At 46.7% G+C, this 24826-nt stretch overlaps 13 non-coding genes and 9 pseudogenes across 13 annotated transcripts; 9 read left to right on the top strand and 13 right to left on the bottom strand.

Moving 5' to 3' along the window:
- Window positions 1-32: 32 nt before the first annotated feature.
- LOC135515478 (uncharacterized) lies at window positions 33-5988 on the top strand (annotated as a pseudogene).
- trnas-gcu (transfer RNA serine (anticodon GCU)) lies at window positions 254-335 on the bottom strand. The gene has a single exon. It is a non-coding gene; the product is annotated as a tRNA-Ser (tRNA).
- Window positions 2261-2342, bottom strand: trnas-gcu (transfer RNA serine (anticodon GCU)). Its single transcript has one exon. It is a non-coding gene; the product is annotated as a tRNA-Ser (tRNA).
- On the bottom strand, window positions 4561-4642 carry trnas-gcu (transfer RNA serine (anticodon GCU)). Its single transcript has one exon. It is a non-coding gene; the product is annotated as a tRNA-Ser (tRNA).
- A 573-nt stretch (window positions 5989-6561) lies between the features above and the next one.
- On the bottom strand, window positions 6562-6643 carry trnas-gcu (transfer RNA serine (anticodon GCU)). Its single transcript has one exon. It is a non-coding gene; the product is annotated as a tRNA-Ser (tRNA).
- A 1482-nt stretch (window positions 6644-8125) lies between these two features.
- LOC135515477 (beta-1,4-glucuronyltransferase 1-like) lies at window positions 8126-11333 on the top strand (annotated as a pseudogene).
- On the bottom strand, window positions 8563-8644 carry trnas-gcu (transfer RNA serine (anticodon GCU)). The gene has a single exon. It is a non-coding gene; the product is annotated as a tRNA-Ser (tRNA).
- Window positions 10562-10643, bottom strand: trnas-gcu (transfer RNA serine (anticodon GCU)). Its single transcript has one exon. It is a non-coding gene; the product is annotated as a tRNA-Ser (tRNA).
- A 63-nt stretch (window positions 11334-11396) lies between the features above and the next one.
- Window positions 11397-12487, top strand: LOC135515476 (beta-1,4-glucuronyltransferase 1-like; annotated as a pseudogene).
- Window positions 12488-12561: 74 nt separating this feature from the next.
- Window positions 12562-12643, bottom strand: trnas-gcu (transfer RNA serine (anticodon GCU)). The gene has a single exon. It is a non-coding gene; the product is annotated as a tRNA-Ser (tRNA).
- Window positions 12644-13396: 753 nt separating this feature from the next.
- Window positions 13397-14485, top strand: LOC135515475 (beta-1,4-glucuronyltransferase 1-like; annotated as a pseudogene).
- A 74-nt stretch (window positions 14486-14559) lies between these two features.
- trnas-gcu (transfer RNA serine (anticodon GCU)) lies at window positions 14560-14641 on the bottom strand. Its single transcript has one exon. It is a non-coding gene; the product is annotated as a tRNA-Ser (tRNA).
- Window positions 14642-15394: 753 nt separating this feature from the next.
- On the top strand, window positions 15395-16485 carry LOC135515474 (beta-1,4-glucuronyltransferase 1-like; annotated as a pseudogene).
- A 74-nt stretch (window positions 16486-16559) lies between these two features.
- On the bottom strand, window positions 16560-16641 carry trnas-gcu (transfer RNA serine (anticodon GCU)). The gene has a single exon. It is a non-coding gene; the product is annotated as a tRNA-Ser (tRNA).
- A 752-nt stretch (window positions 16642-17393) lies between these two features.
- On the top strand, window positions 17394-18483 carry LOC135515473 (beta-1,4-glucuronyltransferase 1-like; annotated as a pseudogene).
- A 74-nt stretch (window positions 18484-18557) lies between these two features.
- trnas-gcu (transfer RNA serine (anticodon GCU)) lies at window positions 18558-18639 on the bottom strand. The gene has a single exon. It is a non-coding gene; the product is annotated as a tRNA-Ser (tRNA).
- A 746-nt stretch (window positions 18640-19385) lies between these two features.
- LOC135515472 (beta-1,4-glucuronyltransferase 1-like) lies at window positions 19386-20475 on the top strand (annotated as a pseudogene).
- A 74-nt stretch (window positions 20476-20549) lies between these two features.
- trnas-gcu (transfer RNA serine (anticodon GCU)) lies at window positions 20550-20631 on the bottom strand. Its single transcript has one exon. It is a non-coding gene; the product is annotated as a tRNA-Ser (tRNA).
- A 752-nt stretch (window positions 20632-21383) lies between these two features.
- Window positions 21384-22474, top strand: LOC135515471 (beta-1,4-glucuronyltransferase 1-like; annotated as a pseudogene).
- A 74-nt stretch (window positions 22475-22548) lies between these two features.
- trnas-gcu (transfer RNA serine (anticodon GCU)) lies at window positions 22549-22630 on the bottom strand. Its single transcript has one exon. It is a non-coding gene; the product is annotated as a tRNA-Ser (tRNA).
- Window positions 22631-23382: 752 nt separating this feature from the next.
- LOC135515469 (beta-1,4-glucuronyltransferase 1-like) lies at window positions 23383-24471 on the top strand (annotated as a pseudogene).
- A 74-nt stretch (window positions 24472-24545) lies between these two features.
- trnas-gcu (transfer RNA serine (anticodon GCU)) lies at window positions 24546-24627 on the bottom strand. The gene has a single exon. It is a non-coding gene; the product is annotated as a tRNA-Ser (tRNA).
- Window positions 24628-24826: the final 199 nt, after the last annotated feature.

Here is a 24826-nt window from a genome sequence, read left to right as displayed (position 1 = left end):
ACAGACATAGCCAAGGCTTGGGGCCCCTGGACATGACCTATACATTATCCTGGGTGGACCCCTGGGAGCCCTTCTACATTGGGCCCCGCACCGTGCCCCTGTACGATGGCTTCAGGCAGTATGGCTTTAACCGCATCAGCCAGGTATGTATTGTATGGATAAAAGTAGCCAGTTACTAGGACGACATTACATTATCAACAGACACTGCAGAGATTCTTGCACAGCGGTATAATATACATAAACAAAGATTTGTCGACGAGGATGGGATTCGAACCCACGCGTGCAAAGCACAATGGATTAGCAGTCCATCGCCTTAACCACTCGGCCACCTCGTCCTCTGTATTACCCCAAAACTTATCACACCCCATAACTACTGTCATGAATTTATTTGGGTTATGTTATTCGAGAGAGCAGTTTCATGAAAGTGCAAGCAAAGCAAATAGCATGTTTGAACATGCAGTTGTTTGCTACGAACACAATAAATGGTCCAGAAGGGCAGTAGCTAGCATTTCGCTACACTCGCATTAACATCTGCTAACCATGTGTATGTGACAACTAAAATTTGATTTGATTTGAAAAGCGTAGACGTGCGCCACAAGTTCGTCACTAGTTACCACAGTCACAAAGTCATAAACCCTGTCTATTTATACAATGTATCTGCTTAAAATCTGATTTTAAACTGAACCACAACCACACTGCTTACTTTATGACTAACTTTAACATCAAAATAAATTATGACCAAAAAGCACGTTTTTGTTTTCATTAATTTTTACGATATGGCCTACATTGTGGATGTGCTATCTAGTGGAAACCCACCATTCTCCAAATGTGTTTTTTAATGCTATGAGATTGACAAAAAATTCCCAAATGCATATCATCAAATATGAAGGAGGCCCGTGCAATGATTTCATGACTGAAAATCTTTTCGAATCCTACGGCAGCACTGCGTGATGTCAACGGTACGAGACAGTCGAGGAGAGACCCCCATAAATATATTCCAAAATGAGCTCCGTGTAACTAGTTAGCCACCTAGCAGTGGTCAATTTTATACCTACCTGGGGAATGTTGCTAAAGGATTTTGCTGTATGTGGTGTACATGCAGTGCCCGGGAATACATTACTCTAAGGAATGTTCTGTGTTTAAGGTGTTGCTCTGGTAATGGTAGCAGTCTTGCAACTGAAGCAGCAGCGCTACCGATACTCGGAGCTTTTCCGGAGCTCTGGCAAGAAAAATGGCCACTCGGAGAAAAACTCACGGAAAGAGTGTCTCGGATACTCTATGTCCACCGGGCCTATATTTGATGCCAGCGGGAAATACCGTGTGTACAATAACTTGATCAACAGTGATTTCTCCACCAGTCAGAAGAATGGAACGGATGCAAGCTTGCACAAATTGGCCTTAGCAACGCACACATCCATCAACAACTTGCATCCCCTGGACTCTTTGGTGGAACGTTGGCAGAACCCTCTCTCTGTGGACATTTTCGCACATGGGCAAGATGCCACATTTGCCACAGCCCTGTTCTACACCCTCAGCATCTTCTGCCCTCAGTGGACTTCCACATGGTGTGCCACTCCGAGAAGATGGTGATTTTCCCTGAGCAGGAACGGGAGCATTTTGCAGGTCTGGAGGATTGTGCCGCGGTGTTCGCCAGGCTGGAGACGCACCGAGACAAATACCAGAACTAAATGCCATCGGGGGTAAGGCCTCCTATCCAAACAATCTTCTTTAGAACTTTGCCAGCGGCGTAATGGAAGCCAACTACATCCTGGTCATCGACATGGCACCAGTGCCGACCACCACCAGCAATTCCTGGCGCTGGTCATGAGACGTGAACCTGCCACAGACGAGGTCATCGTCCTGCATGCCTTTGAGATCTGCCATGTACACAAGAAGCCTGCCACCAAGTCGGAGCTGGCACAGCTGTACCAGGTGGGAGAGGTGCAGCCCTTCTATGAGGTGCCGTACTCACAGTGCCAGGTTCCCACCAACTACTCCTAGTGTGTGAACAGACATAGCCAAGGCTTGGGGCCCCTGGACGTGACCATACATTATCCTGGGTGGACCCCTGGGAGCCCTTCTACATTGGGCCCCGCACCGTGCCCCTGTACGATGGCTTCAGGCAGTATGGCTTTAACCGCATCAGCCAGGTATGTATTGTATGGATAAAAGTAGCCAGTTACTAGGACGACATTACATTATCAACAGACACTGCAGAGATTCTTGCACAGCGGTATAATATACATAAACAAAGATTTGTCGACAAGGATGGGATTCGAACCCACGCGTGCAAAGCACAATGGATTAGCAGTCCATCGCCTTAACCACTCGGCCACCTCGTCCTCTGTATTACCACAAAACTTATCACACCCCATAACTACTGTCATGAATTTATTTGGGTTATGTTATTCGAGAGAGCAGTTTCATGAAAGTGCAAGCAAAGCAAATAGCATGTTTGAACATGCAGTTGTTTGCTACGAACACAATAAATGGTCCAGAAGGGCAGTAGCTAGCATTTCGCTACACTCGCATTAACATCTGCTAACCATGTGTATGTGACAACTAAAATTTGATTTGATTTGAAAAGCGTAGACGTGCGCCACAAGTTCGTCAATAGTTACCACAGTCACAAAGTCATAAACCCTGTCTATTTATACAATGTATCTGCTTAAAATCTGATTTTAAACTGAACCACAACCACACTGCTTACTTTATTCCCGCTCAGCCCAGTCAAAACTGTTCGCTGCTCTGGCCCCCCAATGGTGGAACAAACTCCCTCACGACGCCAGGACAGCAGAGTCAATCACCACCTTCCGGAGACACCTGAAACCCCACCTCTTCAAGGAATACCTAGGATAGGATAAGTAATCCTTCTCACCCCCCCCTTAAATGATTTAGATGCACTATTGTAAAGTGGCTGTTCCACTGGATGTCAGAAGGTGAATTCAACAATTTGTAAGTCGCTCTGGATAAGAGCGTCTGCTAAATGACTTAAATGTAAATGTAAATGTTTATGACTAACTTTAACATCAAAATAAATTATGACCAAAAAGCACGTTTTTGTTTTCATTAATTTTTACGATATGGCCTACATTGTGGATGTGCTATCTAGTGGAAACCCACCATTCTCCAAATGTGTTTTTTAATGCTATGAGATTGACAAAAAACGCATATCATCAAATATGAAGGAGGCCCGTGCAATGATTTCATGACTGAAAATCTTTTCGAATCCTACGGCAGCACTGCGTGATGTCAACGGTACGAGACAGTCGAGGAGAGACCCCCATAAATATATTCCAAAATGAGCTCCGTGTAACTAGTTAGCCACCTAGCAGTGGTCAATTTTATACCTACCTGGGGAATGTTGCTAAAGGATTTTGCTGTATGTGGTGTACATGCAGTGCCCGGGAATACATTACTCTAAGGAATGTTCCGTGTTTAAGGTGTTGCTCTGGTAATGGTAGCAGTCTTGCAACTGAAGCAGCAGCGCTACCGATACTCGGAGCTTTTCCGGAGCTCTGGCAAGAAAAATGGCCACTCGGAGAAAAACTCACGGAAAGAGTGTCTCGGATACTCTATGTCCACCGGGGCTATATTTGATGCCAGCGGGAAATACCGTGTGTACAATAACTTGATCAACAGTGATTTCTCCACCAGTCAGAAGAATGGAACGGATGCAAGCTTGCACAAATTGGCCTTAGCAACGCACACATCCATCAACAACTTGCATCCCCTGGACTCTTTGGTGGAACGTTGGCAGAACCCTCTCTCTGTGGACATTTTCGCACATGGGCAAGATGCCACATTTGCCACAGCCCTGTTCTACACCCTCAGCATCTTCTGCCCTCAGTGGACTTCCACATGGTGTGCCACTCCGAGAAGATGGTGATTTTCCCTGAGCAGGAACGGGAGCATTTTGCAGGTCTGGAGGATTGTGCCGCGGTGTTCGCCAGGCTGGAGACGCACCGAGACAAATACCAGAACTAAATGCCATCGGGGGTAAGGCCTCCTATCCAAACAATCTTCTTTAGAACTTTGCCAGCGGCGTAATGGAAGCCAACTACATCCTGGTCATCGACATGGCACCAGTGCCGACCACCACCAGCAATTCCTGGCGCTGGTCATGAGACGTGAACCTGCCACAGACGAGGTCATCGTCCTGCATGCCTTTGAGATCTGCCATGTACACAAGAAGCCTGCCACCAAGTCGGAGCTGGCACAGCTGTACCAGGTGGGAGAGGTGCAGCCCTTCTATGAGGTGCCGTACCCACAGTGCCAGGTTCCCACCAACTACTCCTAGTGTGTGAACAGACATAGCCAAGGCTTGGGGCCCCTGGACGTGACCTATACATTATCCTGGGTGGACCCCTGGGAGCCCTTCTACATTGGGCCCCGCACCGTGCCCCTGTACGATGGCTTCAGGCAGTATGGCTTTAACCGCATCAGCCAGGTATGTATTGTATGGATAAAAGTAGCCAGTTACTAGGACGACATTACATTATCAACAGACACTGCAGAGATTCTTGCACAGCGGTATAATATACATAAACAAAGATTTGTCGACGAGGATGGGATTCGAACCCACGCGTGCAAAGCACAATGGATTAGCAGTCCATCGCCTTAACCACTCGGCCACCTCGTCCTCTGTATTACCCCAAAACTTATCACACCCCATAACTACTGTCATGAATTTATTTGGGTTATGTTATTCGAGAGAGCAGTTTCATGAAAGTGCAATTAAAGCAAATAGCATGTTTGAACATGCAGTTGTTTGCTACGAACACAATAAATGGTCCAGAAGGGCAGTAGCTAGCATTTCGCTACACTCGCATTAACATCTGCTAACCATGTGTATGTGACAACTAAAATTTGATTTGATTTGAAAAGCGTAGACGTGCGCCACAAGTTCGTCACTAGTTACCACAGTCACAAAGTCATAAACCCTGTCTATTTATACAATGTATCTGCTTAAAATCTGATTTTAAACTGAACCACAACCACACTGCTTACTTTATGACTAACTTTAACATCAAAATAAATTATGACCAAAAAGCACGTTTTTGTTTTCATTAATTTTTACGATATGGCCTACATTGTGGATGTGCTATCTAGTGGAAACCCACCATTCTCCAAATGTGTTTTTTAATGCTATGAGATTGACAAAAACCGCATATCATCAAATATGAAGGAGGCCCGTGCAATGATTTCATGACTGAAAATCTTTTCGAATCCTACGGCAGCACTGCGTGATGTCAACGGTACGAGACAGTCGAGGAGAGACCCCCATAAATATATTCCGAAATGAGCTCCGTGTAACTAGTTAGCCACCTAGCAGTGGTCAATTTTATACCTACCTGGGGAATGTTGCTAAAGGATTTTGCTGTATGTGGTGTACATGCAGTGCCCGGGAATACATTACTCTAAGGAATGTTCCGTGTTTAAGGTGTTGCTCTGGTAATGGTAGCAGTCTTGCAACTGAAGCAGCAGCGCTACCGATACTCGGAGCTTTTCCGGAGCTCTGGCAAGAAAAATGGCCACTCGGAGAAAAAACTCACGGAAAGAGTGTCTCGGATACTCTATGTCCACCGGGGCTATATTTGATGCCAGCGGGAAATACCGTGTGTACAATAACTTGATCAACAGTGATTTCTCCACCAGTCAGAAGAATGGAACGGATGCAAGCTTGCACAAATTGGCCTTAGCAACGCACACATCCATCAACAACTTGCATCCCCTGGACTCTTTGGTGGAACGTTGGCAGAACCCTCTCTCTGTGGACATTTTCGCACATGGGCAAGATGCCACATTTGCCACAGCCCTGTTCTACACCCTCAGCATCTTCTGCCCTCAGTGGACTTCCACATGGTGTGCCACTCCGAGAAGATGGTGATTTTCCCTGAGCAGGAACGGGAGCATTTTGCAGGTCTGGAGGATTGTGCCGCGGTGTTCGCCAGGCTGGAGACGCACCGAGACAAATACCAGAACTAAATGCCATCGGGGGTAAGGCCTCCTATCCAAACAATCTTCTTTAGAACTTTGCCAGCGGCGTAATGGAAGCCAACTACATCCTGGTCATCGACATGGCACCAGTGCCGACCACCACCAGCAATTCCTGGCGCTGGTCATGAGACGTGAACCTGCCACAGACGAGGTCATCGTCCTGCATGCCTTTGAGATCTGCCATGTACACAAGAAGCCTGCCACCAAGTCGGAGCTGGCACAGCTGTACCAGGTGGGAGAGGTGCAGCCCTTCTATGAGGTGCCGTACTCACAGTGCCAGGTTCCCACCAACTACTCCTAGTGTGTGAACAGACATAGCCAAGGCTTGGGGCCCCTGGACGTGACCTATACATTATCCTGGGTGGACCCCTGGGAGCCCTTCTACATTGGGCCCCGCACCGTGCCCCTGTACGATGGCTTCAGGCAGTATGGCTTTAACCGCATCAGCCAGGTATGTATTGTATGGATAAAAGTAGCCAGTTACTAGGACGACATTACATTATCAACAGACACTGCAGAGATTCTTGCACAGCGGTATAATATACATAAACAAAGATTTGTCGACAAGGATGGGATTCGAACCCACGCGTGCAAAGCACAATGGATTAGCAGTCCATCGCCTTAACCACTCGGCCACCTCGTCCTCTGTATTACCACAAAACTTATCACACCCCATAACTACTGTCATGAATTTATTTGGGTTATGTTATTCGAGAGAGCAGTTTCATGAAAGTGCAAGCAAAGCAAATAGCATGTTTGAACATGCAGTTGTTTGCTACGAACACAATAAATGGTCCAGAAGGGCAGTAGCTAGCATTTCGCTACACTCGCATTAACATCTGCTAACCATGTGTATGTGACAACTAAAATTTGATTTGATTTGAAAAGCGTAGACGTGCGCCACAAGTTCGTCACTAGTTACCACAGTCACAAAGTCATAAACCCTGTCTATTTATACAATGTATCTGCTTAAAATCTGATTTTAAACTGAACCACAACCACACTGCTTACTTTATGACTAACTTTAACATCAAAATAAATTATGACCAAAAAGCACGTTTTTGTTTTCATAAATTTTTACGATATGGCCTACATTGTGGATGTGCTATCTAGTGGAAACCCACCATTCTCCAAATGTGTTTTTTAATGCTATGAGATTGACAAAAACCGCATATCATCAAATATGAAGGAGGCCCGTGCAATGATTTCATGACTGAAAATCTTTTCGAATCCTACGGCAGCACTGCGTGATGTCAACGGTACGAGACAGTCGAGGAGAGACCCCCATAAATATATTCCGAAATGAGCTCCGTGTAACTAGTTAGCCACCTAGCAGTGGTCAATTTTATACCTACCTGGGGAATGTTGCTAAAGGATTTTGCTGTATGTGGTGTACATGCAGTGCCCGGGAATACATTACTCTAAGGAATGTTCCGTGTTTAAGGTGTTGCTCTGGTAATGGTAGCAGTCTTGCAACTGAAGCAGCAGCGCTACCGATACTCGGAGCTTTTCCGGAGCTCTGGCAAGAAAAATGGCCACTCGGAGAAAAAACTCACGGAAAGAGTGTCTCGGATACTCTATGTCCACGGGGGCTATATTTGATGCCAGCGGGAAATACCGTGTGTACAATAACTTGATCAACAGTGATTTCTCCACCAGTCAGAAGAATGGAACGGATGCAAGCTTGCACAAATTGGCCTTAGCAACGCACACATCCATCAACAACTTGCATCCCCTGGACTCTTTGGTGGAACGTTGGCAGAACCCTCTCTCTGTGGACATTTTCGCACATGGGCAAGATGCCACATTTGCCACAGCCCTGTTCTACACCCTCAGCATCTTCTGCCCTCAGTGGACTTCCACATGGTGTGCCACTCCGAGAAGATGGTGATTTTCCCTGAGCAGGAACGGGAGCATTTTGCAGGTCTGGAGGATTGTGCCGCGGTGTTCGCCAGGCTGGAGACGCACCGAGACAAATACCAGAACTAAATGCCATCGGGGGTAAGGCCTCCTATCCAAACAATCTTCTTTAGAACTTTGCCAGCGGCGTAATGGAAGCCAACTACATCCTGGTCATCGACATGGCACCAGTGCCGACCACCACCAGCAATTCCTGGCGCTGGTCATGAGACGTGAACCTGCCACAGACGAGGTCATCGTCCTGCATGCCTTTGAGATCTGCCATGTACACAAGAAGCCTGCCACCAAGTCGGAGCTGGCACAGCTGTACCAGGTGGGAGAGGTGCAGCCCTTCTATGAGGTGCCGTACTCACAGTGCCAGGTTCCCACCAACTACTCCTAGTGTGTGAACAGACATAGCCAAGGCTTGGGGCCCCTGGACGTGACCTATACATTATCCTGGGTGGACCCCTGGGAGCCCTTCTACATTGGGCCCCGCACCGTGCCCCTGTACGATGGCTTCAGGCAGTATGGCTTTAACCGCATCAGCCAGGTATGTATTGTATGGATAAAAGTAGCCAGTTACTAGGACGACATTACATTATCAACAGACACTGCAGAGATTCTTGCACAGCGGTATAATATACATAAACAAAGATTTGTCGACAAGGATGGGATTCGAACCCACGCGTGCAAAGCACAATGGATTAGCAGTACATCGCCTTAACCACTCAGCCACCTCGTCCTCTGTATTACCACAAAACTTATCACACCCCATAACTACTGTCATGAATTTATTTGGGTTATGTTATTCGAGAGAGCAGTTTCATGAAAGTGCAAGCAAAGCAAATAGCATGTTTGAACATGCAGTTGTTTGCTACGAACACAATAAATGGTCCAGAAGGGCAGTAGCTAGCATTTCGCTACACTCGCATTAACATCTGCTAACCATGTGTATGTGACAAATAAAATTTGATTTGATTTGAAAAGCGTAGACGTGCGCCACAAGTTCGTCACTAGTTACCACAGTCACAAAGTCATAAACCCTGTCTATTTATACAATGTATCTGCTTAAAATCTGATTTTAAACTGAACCACAACCACACTGCTTACTTTATGACTAACTTTAACATCAAAATAAATTATGACCAAAAGCACGTTTTTGTTTTCATTAATTTTTACGATATGGCCTACATTGTGGATGTGCTATCTAGTGGAAACCCACCATTCTCCAAATGTGTTTTTTAATGCTATGAGATTGACAAAAACCGCATATCATCAAATATGAAGGAGGCCCGTGCAATGATTTCATGACTGAAAATCTTTTCGAATCCTACGGCAGCACTGCGTGATGTCAACGGTACGAGACAGTCGAGGAGAGACCCCCATAAATATATTCCGAAATGAGCTCCGTGTAACTAGTTAGCCACCTAGCAGTGGTCAATTTTATACCTACCTGGGGAATGTTGCTAAAGGATTTTGCTGTATGTGGTGTACATGCAGTGCCCGGGAATACATTACTCTAAGGAATGTTACGTGTTTAAGGTGTTGCTCTGGTAATGGTAGCAGTCTTGCAACTGAAGCAGCAGCGCTACCGATACTCAGAGCTTTTCCGGAGCTCTGGCAAGAAAAATGGCCACTCGGAGAAAAACTCACTGAAAGAGTGTCTCGGATACTCTATGTCCACGGGGGCTATATTTGATGCCAGCGGGAAATACCGTGTGTACAATAACTTGATCAACAGTGATTTCTCCACCAGTCAGAAGAATGGAACGGATGCAAGCTCTCACAAATTGGCCTTAGCAACGCACACATCCATCAACAACTTGCATCCCCTGGACTCTTTGGTGGAACGTTGGCAGAACCCTCTCTCTGTGGACATTTTCGCACATGGGCAAGATGCCACATTTGCCACAGCCCTGTTCTACACCCTCAGCATCTTCTGCCCTCAGTGGACTTCCACATGGTGTGCCACTCCGAGAAGATGGTGATTTTCCCTGAGCAGGAACGGGAGCATTTTGCAGGTCTGGAGGATTGTGCCGCGGTGTTCGCCAGGCTGGAGACGCACCGAGACAAATACCAGAACTAAATGCCATCGGGGGTAAGGCCTCCTATCCAAACAATCTTCTTTAGAACTTTGCCAGCGGCGTAATGGAAGCCAACTACATCCTGGTCATCGACATGGCACCAGTGCCGACCACCACCAGCAATTCCTGGCGCTGGTCATGAGACGTGAACCTGCCACAGACGAGGTCATCGTCCTGCATGCCTTTGAGATCTGCCATGTACACAAGAAGCCTGCCACCAAGTCGGAGCTGGCACAGCTGTACCAGGTGGGAGAGGTGCAGCCCTTCTATGAGGTGCCGTACTCACAGTGCCAGGTTCCCACCAACTACTCCTAGTGTGTGAACAGACATAGCCAAGGCTTGGGGCCCCTGGACGTGACCTATACATTATCCTGGGTGGACCCCTGGGAGCCCTTCTACATTGGGCCCCGCACCGTGCCCCTGTACGATGGCTTCAGGCAGTATGGCTTTAACCGCATCAGCCAGGTATGTATTGTATGGATAAAAGTAGCCAGTTACTAGGACGACATTACATTATCAACAGACACTGCAGAGATTCTTGCACAGCGGTATAATATACATAAACAAAGATTTGTCGACAAGGATGGGATTCGAACCCACGCGTGCAAAGCACAATGGATTAGCAGTACATCGCCTTAACCACTCAGCCACCTCGTCCTCTGTATTACCACAAAACTTATCACACCCCATAACTACTGTCATGAATTTATTTGGGTTATGTTATTCGAGAGAGCAGTTTCATGAAAGTGCAAGCAAAGCAAATAGCATGTTTGAACATGCAGTTGTTTGCTACGAACACAATAAATGGTCCAGAAGGGCAGTAGCTAGCATTTCGCTACACTCGCATTAACATCTGCTAACCATGTGTATGTGACAAATAAAATTTGATTTGATTTGAAAAGCGTAGACGTGCGCCACAAGTTCGTCACTAGTTACCACAGTCACAAAGTCATAAACCCTGTCTATTTATACAATGTATCTGCTTAAAATCTGATTTTAAACTGAACCACAACCACACTGCTTACTTTATGACTAACTTTAACATCAAAATAAATTATGACCAAAAAGCACGTTTTTGTTTTCATAAATTTTTACGATATGGCCTACATTGTGGATGTGCTATCTAGTGGAAACCCACCATTCTCCAAATGTGTTTTTTAATGCTATGAGATTGACAAAAACCGCATATCATCAAATATGAAGGAGGCCCGTGCAATGATTTCATGACTGAAAATCTTTTCGAATCCTACGGCAGCACTGCGTGATGTCAACGGTACGAGACAGTCGAGGAGAGACCCCCATAAATATATTCCGAAATGAGCTCCGTGTAACTAGTTAGCCACCTAGCAGTGGTCAATTATATACCTACCTGGGGAATGTTGCTAAAGGATTTTGCTGTATGTGGTGTACATGCAGTGCCCGGGAATACATTACTCTAAGGAATGTTCCGTGTTTAAGGTGTTGCTCTGGTAATGGTAGCAGTCTTGCAACTGAAGCAGCAGCGCTACCGATACTCGGAGCTTTTCCGGAGCTCTGGCAAGAAAAATGGCCACTCGGAGAAAAACTCACGGAAAGAGTGTCTCGGATACTCTATGTCCACGGGGGCTATATTTGATGCCAGCGGGAAATACCGTGTGTACAATAACTTGATCAACAGTGATTTCTCCACCAGTCAGAAGAATGGAACGGATGCAAGCTTGCACAAATTGGCCTTAGCAACGCACACATCCATCAACAACTTGCATCCCCTGGACTCTTTGGTGGAACGTTGGCAGAACCCTCTCTCTGTGGACATTTTCGCACATGGGCAAGATGCCACATTTGCCACAGCCCTGTTCTACACCCTCAGCATCTTCTGCCCTCAGTGGACTTCCACATGGTGTGCCACTCCGAGAAGATGGTGATTTTCCCTGAGCAGGAACGGGAGCATTTTGCAGGTCTGGAGGATTGTGCCGCGGTGTTCGCCAGGCTGGAGACGCACCGAGACAAATACCAGAACTAAATGCCATCGGGGGTAAGGCCTCCTATCCAAACAATCTTCTTTAGAACTTTGCCAGCGGCGTAATGGAAGCCAACTACATCCTGGTCATCGACATGGCACCAGTGCCGACCACCACCAGCAATTCCTGGCGCTGGTCATGAGACGTGAACCTGCCACAGACGAGGTCATCGTCCTGCATGCCTTTGAGATCTGCCATGTACACAAGAAGCCTGCCACCAAGTCGGAGCTGGCACAGCTGTACCAGGTGGGAGAGGTGCAGCCCTTCTATGAGGTGCCGTACTCACAGTGCCAGGTTCCCACCAACTACTCCTAGTGTGTGAACAGACATAGCCAAGGCTTGGGGCCCCTGGACGTGACCTATACATTATCCTGGGTGGACCCCTGGGAGCCCTTCTACATTGGGCCCCGCACCGTGCCCCTGTACGATGGCTTCAGGCAGTATGGCTTTAACCGCATCAGCCAGGTATGTATTGTATGGATAAAAGTAGCCAGTTACTAGGACGACATTACATTATCAACAGACACTGCAGAGATTCTTGCACAGCGGTATAATATACATAAACAAAGATTTGTCGACAAGGATGGGATTCGAACCCACGCGTGCAAAGCACAATGGATTAGCAGTCCATCGCCTTAACCACTCGGCCACCTCGTCCTCTGTATTACCACAAAACTTATCACACCCCATAACTACTGTCATGAATTTATTTGGGTTATGTTATTCGAGAGAGCAGTTTCATGAAAGTGCAAGCAAAGCAAATAGCATGTTTGAACATGCAGTTGTTTGCTACGAACACAATAAATGGTCCAGAAGGGCAGTAGCTAGCATTTCGCTACACTCGCATTAACATCTGCTAACCATGTGTATGTGACAACTAAAATTTGATTTGATTTGAAAAGCGTAGACGTGCGCCACAAGTTCGTCACTAGTTACCACAGTCACAAAGTCATAAACCCTGTCTATTTATACAATGTATCTGCTTAAAATCTGATTTTAAACTGAACCACAACCACACTGCTTACTTTATGACTAACTTTAACATCAAAATAAATTATGACCAAAAAGCACGTTTTTGTTTTCATAAATTTTTACGATATGGCCTACATTGTGGATGTGCTATCTAGTGGAAACCCACCATTCTCCAAATGTGTTTTTTAATGCTATGAGATTGACAAAAACCGCATATCATCAAATATGAAGGAGGCCCGTGCAATGATTTCATGACTGAAAATCTTTTCGAATCCTACGGCAGCACTGCGTGATGTCAACGGTACGAGACAGTCGAGGAGAGACCCCCATAAATATATTCCGAAATGAGCTCCGTGTAACTAGTTAGCCACCTAGCAGTGGTCAATTTTATACCTACCTGGGGAATGTTGCTAAAGGATTTTGCTGTATGTGGTGTACATGCAGTGCCCGGGAATACATTACTCTAAGGAATGTTCCGTGTTTAAGGTGTTGCTCTGGTAATGGTAGCAGTCTTGCAACTGAAGCAGCAGCGCTACCGATACTCGGAGCTTTTCCGGAGCTCTGGCAAGAAAAATGGCCACTCGGAGAAAACTCACGGAAAGAGTGTCTCGGATACTCTATGTCCACGGGGCTATATTTGATGCCAGCGGGAAATACCGTGTGTACAATAACTTGATCAACAGTGATTTCTCCACCAGTCAGAAGAATGGAACGGATGCAAGCTTGCACAAATTGGCCTTAGCAACGCACACATCCATCAACAACTTGCATCCCCTGGACTCTTTGGTGGAACGTTGGCAGAACCCTCTCTCTGTGGACATTTTCGCACATGGGCAAGATGCCACATTTGCCACAGCCCTGTTCTACACCCTCAGCATCTTCTGCCCTCAGTGGACTTCCACATGGTGTGCCACTCCGAGAAGATGGTGATTTTCCCTGAGCAGGAACGGGAGCATTTTGCAGGTCTGGAGGATTGTGCCGCGGTGTTCGCCAGGCTGGAGACGCACCGAGACAAATACCAGAACTAAATGCCATCGGGGGTAAGGCCTCCTATCCAAACAATCTTCTTTAGAACTTTGCCAGCGGCGTAATGGAAGCCAACTACATCCTGGTCATCGACATGGCACCAGTGCCTACCACCACCAGCAATTCTTGGCGCTGGTCATGAGACGTGAACCTGCCACAGACGAGGTCATCGTCCTGCATGCCTTTGAGATCTGCCATGTACACAAGAAGCCTGCCACCAAGTCGGAGCTGGCACAGCTGTACCAGGTGGGAGAGGTGCAGCCCTTCTATGAGGTGCCGTACTCACAGTGCCAGGTTCCCACCAACTACTCCTAGTGTGTGAACAGACATAGCCAAGGCTTGGGGGCCCTGGACGTGACCTATACATTATCCTGGGTGGACCCCTGGGAGCCCTTCTACATTGGGCCCCGCACCGTGCCCCTGTACGATGGCTTCAGGCAGTATGGCTTTAACCGCATCAGCCAGGTATGTATTGTATGGATAAAAGTAGCCAGTTACTAGGACGACATTACATTATCAACAGACACTGCAGAGATTCTTGCACAGCGGTATAATATACATAAACAAAGATTTGTCGACAAGGATGGGATTCGAACCCACGCGTGCAAAGCACAATGGATTAGCAGTCCATCGCCTTAACCACTCAGCCACCTCTTCCTCTGTATTACCACAAAACTTATCACACCCCATAACTACTGTCATGAATTTATTTGGGTTATGTTATTCGAGAGAGCAGTTTCATGAAAGTGCAAGCAAAGCAAATAGCATGTTTGAACATGCAGTTGTTTGCTACGAACACAATAAATGGTCCAGAAGGGCAGTAGCTAGCATTTCGCTACACTCGCATTAACATCTGCTAACCATGTGTATGTGACAAATAAAATTTGATTTGATTTGAAAAGCGTAGACGTGCGCCACAAGTTCGTCACTAGTTACCACAGTCACAAAGTCATAAACCCTGTCTATTTATACAATGTATCTGCTTAAAATCTGATTTTAAACTGAACCACAACCACACTGCTTACTTTATGACTAACTTTAACATCAAAATAAATTATGACCAAAAAGCACGTTTTTGTTTTCATTAATTTTTACGATATGGCCTACATTGTGGATGTGCTATCTAGTGGAAACCCACCATTCTCCAAATGTGTTTTTTAATGCTATGAGATTGACAAAAACCGCATATCATCAAATATGAAGGAGGCCCGTGCAATGATTTCATGACTGAAAATCTTTTCGAATCCTACGGCAGCACTGCGTGATGTCAACGGTACGAGACAGTCGAGGAGAGACCCCCATAAATATATTCCGAAATGAGCTCCGTGTAACTAGTTAGCCACCTAGCAGTGGTCAATTTTATACCTACCTGGGGAATGTTGCTAAAGGATTTTGCTGTATGTGGTGTACATGCAGTGCCCGGGAATACATTACTCTAAGGAATGTTCCGTGTTTAAGGTGTTGCTCTGGTAATGGTAGCAGTCTTGCAACTGAAGCAGCAGCGCTACCGATACTCGGAGCTTTTCCGGAGCTCTGGCAAGAAAAATGGCCACTCGGAGAAAAACTCACGGAAAGAGTGTCTCGGATACTCTATGTCCACGGGGGCTATATTTGATGCCAGCGGGAAATACCGTGTGTACAATAACTTGATCAACAGTGATTTCTCCACCAGTCAGAAGAATGGAACGGATGCAAGCTCTCACAAATTGGCCTTAGCAACGCACACATCCATCAACAACTTGCATCCCCTGGACTCTTTGGTGGAACGTTGGCAGAACCCTCTCTCTGTGGACATTTTCGCACATGGGCAAGATGCCACATTTGCCACAGCCCTGTTCTACACCCTCAGCATCTTCTGCCCTCAGTGGACTTCCACATGGTGTGCCACTCCGAGAAGATGGTGATTTTCCCTGAGCAGGAACGGGAGCATTTTGCAGGTCTGGAGGATTGTGCCGCGGTGTTCGCCAGGCTGGAGACGCACCGAGACAAATACCAGAACTAAATGCCATCGGGGGTAAGGCCTCCTATCCAAACAATCTTCTTTAGAACTTTGCCAGCGGCGTAATGGAAGCCAACTACATCCTGGTCATCGACATGGCACCAGTGCCGACCACCACCAGCAATTCCTGGCGCTGGTCATGAGACGTGAACCTGCCACAGACGAGGTCATCGTCCTGCATGCCTTTGAGATCTGCCATGTACACAAGAAGCCTGCCACCAAGTCGGAGCTGGCACAGCTGTACCAGGTGGGAGAGGTGCAGCCCTTCTATGAGGTGCCGTACCCACAGTGCCAGGTTCCCACCAACTACTCCTAGTGTGTGAACAGACATAGCCAAGGCTTGGGGCCCCTGGACGTGACCTATACATTATCCTGGGTGGACCCCTGGGAGCCCTTCTACATTGGGCCCCGCACCGTGCCCCTGTACGATGGCTTCAGGCAGTATGGCTTTAACCGCATCAGCCAGGTATGTATTGTATGGATAAAAGTAGCCAGTTACTAGGACGACATTACATTATCAACAGACACTGCAGAGATTCTTGCACAGCGGTATAATATACATAAACAAAGATTTGTCGACGAGGATGGGATTCGAACCCACGCGTGCAAAGCACAATGGATTAGCAGTCCATCGCCTTAACCACTCGGCCACCTCGTCCTCTGTATTACCCCAAAACTTATCACACCCATAACTACTGTCATGAATTTATTTGGGTTATGTTATTCGAGAGAGCAGTTTCATGAAAGTGCAAGCAAAGCAAATAGCATGTTTGAACATGCAGTTGTTTGCTACGAACACAATAAATGGTCCAGAAGGGCAGTAGCTAGCATTTTGCTACACTCGCATTAACATCTGCTAACCATGTGTATGTGACAAATAAAATTTGATTTGATTTGAAAAGCGTAGACGTGCGCCACAAGTTCGTCACTAGTTACCACAGTCACAAAGTCATAAACCCTGTCTATTTATACAATGTATCTGCTTAAAATCTGATTTTAAACTGAACCACAACCACACTGCTTACTTTATGACTAACTTTAACATCAAAATAAATTATGACCAAAAAGCACGTTTTTGTTTTCATAAATTTTTACGATATGGCCTACATTGTGGATGTGCTATCTAGTGGAAACCCACCATTCTCCAAATGTGTTTTTTAATGCTATGAGATTGACAAAAACCGCATATCATCAAATATGAAGGAGGCCCGTGCAATGATTTCATGACTGAAAATCTTTTCGAATCCTACGGCAGCACTGCGTGATGTCAACGGTACGAGACAGTCGAGGAGAGACCCCCATAAATATATTCCGAAATGAGCTCCGTGTAACTAGTTAGCCACCTAGCAGTGGTCAATTATATACCTACCTGGGGAATGTTGCTAAAGGATTTTGCTGTATGTGGTGTACATGCAGTGCCCGGGAATACATTACTCTAAGGAATGTTCCGTGTTTAAGGTGTTGCTCTGGTAATGGTAGCAGTCTTGCAACTGAAGCAGCAGCGCTACCGATACTCGGAGCTTTTCCGGAGCTCTGGCAAGAAAAATGGCCACTCGGAGAAAAACTCACGGAAAGAGTGTCTCGGATACTCTATGTCCACGGGGCTATATTTGATGCCAGCGGGAAATACCGTGTGTACAATAACTTGATCAACAGTGATTTCTCCACCAGTCAGAAGAATGGAACGGATGCAAGCTTGCACAAATTGGCCTTAGCAACGCACACATCCATCAACAACTTGCATCCCCTGGACTCTTTGGTGGAACGTTGGCAGAACCCTCTCTCTGTGGACATTTTCGCACATGGGCAAGATGCCACATTTGCCACAGCCCTGTTCTACACCCTCAGCATCTTCTGCCCTCAGTGGACTTCCACATGGTGTGCCACTCCGAGAAGATGGTGATTTTCCCTGAGCAGGAACGGGAGCATTTTGCAGGTCTGGAGGATTGTGCCGCGGTGTTCGCCAGGCTGGAGACGCACCGAGACAAATACCAGAACTAAATGCCATCGGGGGTAAGGCCTCCTATCCAAACAATCTTCTTTAGAACTTTGCCAGCGGCGTAATGGAAGCCAACTACATCCTGGTCATCGACATGGCACCAGTGCCGACCACCACCAGCAATTCCTGGCGCTGGTCATGAGACGTGAACCTGCCACAGACGAGGTCATCGTCCTGCATGCCTTTGAGATCTGCCATGTACACAAGAAGCCTGCCACCAAGTCGGAGCTGGCACAGCTGTACCAGGTGGGAGAGGTACAGCCCTTCTATGAGGTGCCGTACCCACAGTGCCAGGTTCCCACCAACTACTCCTAGTGTGTGAACAGACATAGCCAAGGCTTGGGGCCCCTGGACGTGACCTATACATTATCCTGGGTGGACCCCTGGGAGCCCTTCTACATTGGGCCCCGCACCGTGCCCCTGTACGATGGCTTCAGGCAGTATGGCTTTAACCGCATCAGCCAGGTATGTATTGTATGGATAAAAGTAGCCAGTTACTAGGACGACATTACATTATCAACAGACACTGCAGAGATTCTTGCACAGCGGTATAATATACATAAACAAAGATTTGTCGACGAGGATGGGATTCGAACCCACGCGTGCAAAGCACAATGGATTAGCAGTCCATCGCCTTAACCACTCGGCCACCTCGTCCTCTGTATTACCCCAAAACTTATCACACCCCATAACTACTGTCATGAATTTATTTGGGTTATGTTATTCGAGAGAGCAGTTTCATGAAAGTGCAAGCAAAGCAAATAGCATGTTTGAACATGCAGTTGTTTGCTACGAACACAATAAATGGTCCAGAAGGGCAGTAGCTAGCATTTCGCTACACTCGCATTAACATCTGCTAACCATGTGTATGTGACAAATAAAATTTGATTTGATTTGAAAAGCGTAGACGTGCGCCACAAGTTCGTCACTAGTTACCACAGTCACAAAGTCATAAACCCTGTCTATTTATACAATGTATCTGCTTAAAATCTGATTTTAAACTGAACCACAACCACACTGCTTACTTTATGACTAACTTTAACATCAAAATAAATTATGACCAAAAAGCACGTTTTTGTTTTCATTAATTTTTACGATATGGCCTACATTGTGGATGTGCTATCTAGTGGAAACCCACCATTCTCCAAATGTGTTTTTTAGAGATTGACAAAAACCGCATATCATCAAATATGAAGGAGGCCCGTGCAATGATTTCATGACTGAAAATCTTTTCGAATCCTACGGCAGCACTGCGTGATGTCAACGGTACGAGACAGTCGAGGAGAGACCCCCATAAATATATTCCGAAATGAGCTCCGTGTAACTAGTTAGCCACCTAGCAGTGGTCAATTATATACCTACCTGGGGAATGTTGCTAAAGGATTTTGCTGTATGTGGTGTACATGCAGTGCCCGGGAATACATTACTCTAAGGAATGTTCCGTGTTTAAGGTGTTGCTCTGGTAATGGTAGCAGTCTTGCAACTGAAGCAGCAGCGCTACCGATACTCGGAGCTTTTCCGGAGCTCTGGCAAGAAAAATGGCCACTCGGAGAAAAACTCACGGAAAGAGTGTCTCGGATACTCTATGTCCACGGGGCTATATTTGATGCCAGCGGGAAATACCGTGTGTACAATAACTTGATCAACAGTGATTTCTCCACCAGTCAGAAGAATGGAACGGATGCAAGCTTGCACAAATTGGCCTTAGCAACGCACACATCCATCAACAACTTGCATCCCCTGGACTCTTTGGTGGAACGTTGGCAGAACCCTCTCTCTGTGGACATTTTCGCACATGGGCAAGATGCCACATTTGCCACAGCCCTGTTCTACACCCTCAGCATCTTCTGCCCTCAGTGGACTTCCACATGGTGTGCCACTCCGAGAAGATGGTGATTTTCCCTGAGCAGGAACGGGAGCATTTTGCAGGTCTGGAGGATTGTGCCGCGGTGTTCGCCAGGCTGGAGACGCACCGAGACAAATACCAGAACTAAATGCCATCGGGGGTAAGGCCTCCTATCCAAACAATCTTCTTTAGAACTTTGCCAGCGGCGTAATGGAAGCCAACTACATCCTGGTCATCGACATGGCACCAGTGCCGACCACCACCAGCAATTCCTGGCGCTGGTCATGAGACGTGAACCTGCCACAGACGAGGTCATCGTCCTGCATGCCTTTGAGATCTGCCATGTACACAAGAAGCCTGCCACCAAGTCGGAGCTGGCACAGCTGTACCAGGTGGGAGAGGTACAGCCCTTCTATGAGGTGCCGTACCCACAGTGCCAGGTTCCCACCAACTACTCCTAGTGTGTGAACAGACATAGCCAAGGCTTGGGGCCCCTGGACGTGACCTATACATTATCCTGGGTGGACCCCTGGGAGCCCTTCTACATTGGGCCCCGCACCGTGCCCCTGTACGATGGCTTCAGGCAGTATGGCTTTAACCGCATCAGCCAGGTATGTATTGTATGGATAAAAGTAGCCAGTTACTAGGACGACATTACATTATCAACAGACACTGCAGAGATTCTTGCACAGCGGTATAATATACATAAACAAAGATTTGTCGACGAGGATGGGATTCGAACCCACGCGTGCAAAGCACAATGGATTAGCAGTCCATCGCCTTAACCACTCGGCCACCTCGTCCTCTGTATTACCCCAAAACTTATCACACCCCATAACTACTGTCATGAATTTATTTGGGTTATGTTATTCGAGAGAGCAGTTTCATGAAAGTGCAAGCAAAGCAAATAGCATGTTTGAACATGCAGTTGTTTGCTACGAACACAATAAATGGTCCAGAAGGGCAGTAGCTAGCATTTCGCTACACTCGCATTAACATCTGCTAACCATGTGTATGTGACAAATAAAATTTGATTTGATTTGAAAAGCGTAGACGTGCGCCACAAGTTCGTCACTAGTTACCACAGTCACAAAGTCATAAACCCTGTCTATTTATACAATGTATCTGCTTAAAATCTGATTTTAAACTGAACCACAACCACACTGCTTACTTTATGACTAACTTTAACATCAAAATAAATTATGACCAAAAAGCACGTTTTTGTTTTCATTAATTTTTACGATATGGCCTACATTGTGGATGTGCTATCTAGTGGAAACCCACCATTCTCCAAATGTGTTTTTTAATGCTATGAGATTGAAAAAACCGCATATCATCAAATATGAAGGAGGCCCGTGCAATGATTTCATGACTGAAAATCTTTTCGAATCCTACGGCAGCACTGCGTGATGTCAACGGTACGAGACAGTCGAGGAGAGACCCCCATAAATATATTCCGAAATGAGCTCCGTGTAACTAGTTAGCCACCTAGCAGTGGTCAATTATATACCTACCTGGGGAATGTTGCTAAAGGATTTTGCTGTATGTGGTGTACATGCAGTGCCCGGGAATACATTACTCTAAGGAATGTTCCGTGTTTAAGGTGTTGCTCTGGTAATGGTAGCAGTCTTGCAACTGAAGCAGCAGCGCTACCGATACTCGGAGCTTTTCCGGAGCTCTGGCAAGAAAAATGGCCACTCGGAGAAAAACTCACGGAAAGAGTGTCTCGGATACTCTATGTCCACGGGGGCTATATTTGATGCCAGCGGGAAATACCGTGTGTACAATAACTTGATCAACAGTGATTTCTCCACCAGTCAGAAGAATGGAACGGATGCAAGCTTGCACAAATTGGCCTTAGCAACGCACACATCCATCAACAACTTGCATCCCCTGGACTCTTTGGTGGAACATTGGCAGAACCCTCTCTCTGTGGACATTTTCGCACATGGGCAAGATGCCACATTTGCCACAGCCCTGTTCTACACCCTCAGCATCTTCTGCCCTCAGTGGACTTCCACATGGTGTGCCACTCCGAGAAGATGGTGATTTTCCCTGAGCAGGAACGGGAGCATTTTGCAGGTCTGGAGGATTGTGCCGCGGTGTTCGCCAGGCTGGAGACGCACCGAGACAAATACCAGAACTAAATGCCATCGGGGGTAAGGCCTCCTATCCAAACAATCTTCTTTAGAACTTTGCCAGCGGCGTAATGGAAGCCAACTACATCCTGGTCATCGACATGGCACCAGTGCCGACCACCACCAGCAATTCCTGGCGCTGGTCATGAGACGTGAACCTGCCACAGACGAGGTCATCGTCCTGCATGCCTTTGAGATCTGCCATGTACACAAGAAGCCTGCCACCAAGTCGGAGCTGGCACAGCTGTACCAGGTGGGAGAGGTACAGCCCTTCTATGAGGTGCCGTACCCACAGTGCCAGGTTCCCACCAACTACTCCTAGTGTGTGAACAGACATAGCCAAGGCTTGGGGCCCCTGGACGTGACCTATACATTATCCTGGGTGGACCCCTGGGAGCCCTTCTACATTGGGCCCCGCACCGTGCCCCTGTACGATGGCTTCAGGCAGTATGGCTTTAACCGCATCAGCCAGGTATGTATTGTATGGATAAAAGTAGCCAGTTACTAGGACGACATTACATTATCAACAGACACTGCAGAGATTCTTGCACAGCGGTATAATATACATAAACAAAGATTTGTCGACGAGGATGGGATTCGAACCCACGCGTGCAAAGCACAATGGATTAGCAGTCCATCGCCTTAACCACTCGGCCACCTCGTCCTCTGTATTACCCCAAAACTTATCACACCACATAACTACTGTCATGAATTTATTTGGGTTATGTTATTCGAGAGAGCAGTTTCATGAAAGTGCAAGCAAAGCAAATAGCATGTTTGAACATGCAGTTGTTTGCTACGAACACAATAAATGGTCCAGAAGGGCAGTAGCTAGCATTTCGCTACACTCGCATTAACATCTGCTAACCATGTGTATGTGACAACTAAAATTTGATTTGATTTGAAAAGCGTAGACGTGCGCCACAAGTTCGTCACTAGTTACCACAGTCACAAAGTCATAAACCCTGTCTATTTATACAATGTATCTGCTTAAAATCTCATTTTAAACTGAACCACAACCACACTGCTTACTTTATGACTAACTTTAACATCAAAATAAATTATGACCAAAAAGCACGTTTTTGTTTTCATAAATTTTTACGATATGGCCTACATTGTGGATGTGCTATCTAGTGGAAACCCACCATTCTCCAAATGTGTTTTTTAATGCTATGAGATTGACAAAAACCGCATATCATCAAATATGAAGGAGGCCCGTGCAATGATTTCATGACTGAAAATCTTTTCGAATCCTACGGCAGCACTGCGTGATGTCAACGGTACGAGACAGTCGAGGAGAGACCCCCATAAATATATTCCGAAATGAGCTCCGTGTAACTAGTTAGCCACCTAGCAGTGGTCAATTTATACCTACCTGGGGAATGTTGCTAAAGGATTTTGCTGTATGTGGTGTACATGCAGTGCCCGGGAATACATTACTCTAAGGAATGTTCCGTGTTTAAGGTGTTGCTCTGGTAATGGTAGCAGTCTTGCAACTGAAGCAGCAGCGCTACCGATACTCGGAGCTTTTCCGGAGCTCTGGCAAGAAAAATGGCCACTCGGAGAAAAACTCACGGAAAGAGTGTCTCGGATACTCTATGTCCACGGGGCTATATTTGATGCCAGCGGGAAATACCGTGTGTACAATAACTTGATCAACAGTGATTTCTCCACCAGTCAGAAGAATGGAACGGATGCAAGCTCTCACAAATTGGCCTTAGCAACGCACACATCCATCAACAACTTGCATCCCCTGGACTCTTTGGTGGAACGTTGGCAGAACCCTCTCTCTGTGGACATTTTCACACATGGGCAAGATGCCACATTTGCCACAGCCCTGTTCTACACCCTCAGCATCTTCTGCCCTCAGTGGACTTCCACATGGTGTGCCACTCCGAGAAGATGGTGATTTTCCCTGAGCAGGAACGGGAGCATTTTGCAGGTCTGGAGGTTTGTGCCGCGGTGTTCGCCAGGCTGGAGACGCACCGAGACAAATACCAGAACTAAATGCCATCGGGGGTAAGGCCTCCTATCCAAACAATCTTCTTTAGAACTTTGCCAGCGGCGTAATGGAAGCCAACTACATCCTGGTCATCGACATGGCACCAGTGCCGACCACCACCAGCAATTCCTGGCGCTGGTCATGAGACGTGAACCTGCCACAGACGAGGTCATCGTCCTGCATGCCTTTGAGATCTGCCATGTACACAAGAAGCCTGCCACCAAGTCGGAGCTGGCACAGCTGTACCAGGTGGGAGAGGTGCAGCCCTTCTATGAGGTGCCGTACCCACAGTGCCAGGTTCCCACCAACTACTCCTAGTGTGTGAACAGACATAGCCAAGGCTTGGGGCCCCTGGACGTGACCTATACATTATCCTGGGTGGACCCCTGGGAGCCCTTCTACATTGGCCCCGCACCGTGCCCCTGTACGATGGCTTCAGGCAGTATGGCTTTAACCGCATCAGCCAGGTATGTATTGTATGGATAAAAGTAGCCAGTTACTAGGACGACATTACATTATCAACAGACACTGCAGAGATTCTTGCACAGCGGTATAATATACATAAACAAAGATTTGTCGACGAGGATGGGATTAGAACCCACGCGTGCAAAGCACAATGGATTAGCAGTCCATCGCCTTAACCACTCGGCCACCTCGTCCTCTGTATTACCCCAAAACTTATCACACCCCATAACTACTGTCATGAATTTATTTGGGTTATGTTATTCGAGAGAGCAGTTTCATGAAAGTGCAAGCAAAGCAAATAGCATGTTTGAACATGCAGTTGTTTGCTACGAACACAATAAATGGTCCAGAAGGGCAGTAGCTAGCATTTCGCTACACTCGCATTAACATCTG

This window comes from Oncorhynchus masou, chromosome 27 (genome assembly GCF_036934945.1).
Source record: "Oncorhynchus masou masou isolate Uvic2021 chromosome 27, UVic_Omas_1.1, whole genome shotgun sequence".
Classification (NCBI taxonomy): domain Eukaryota; kingdom Metazoa; phylum Chordata; class Actinopteri; order Salmoniformes; family Salmonidae; genus Oncorhynchus; species Oncorhynchus masou.
This window is presented reverse-complemented; position numbering and strand designations above follow the sequence as displayed.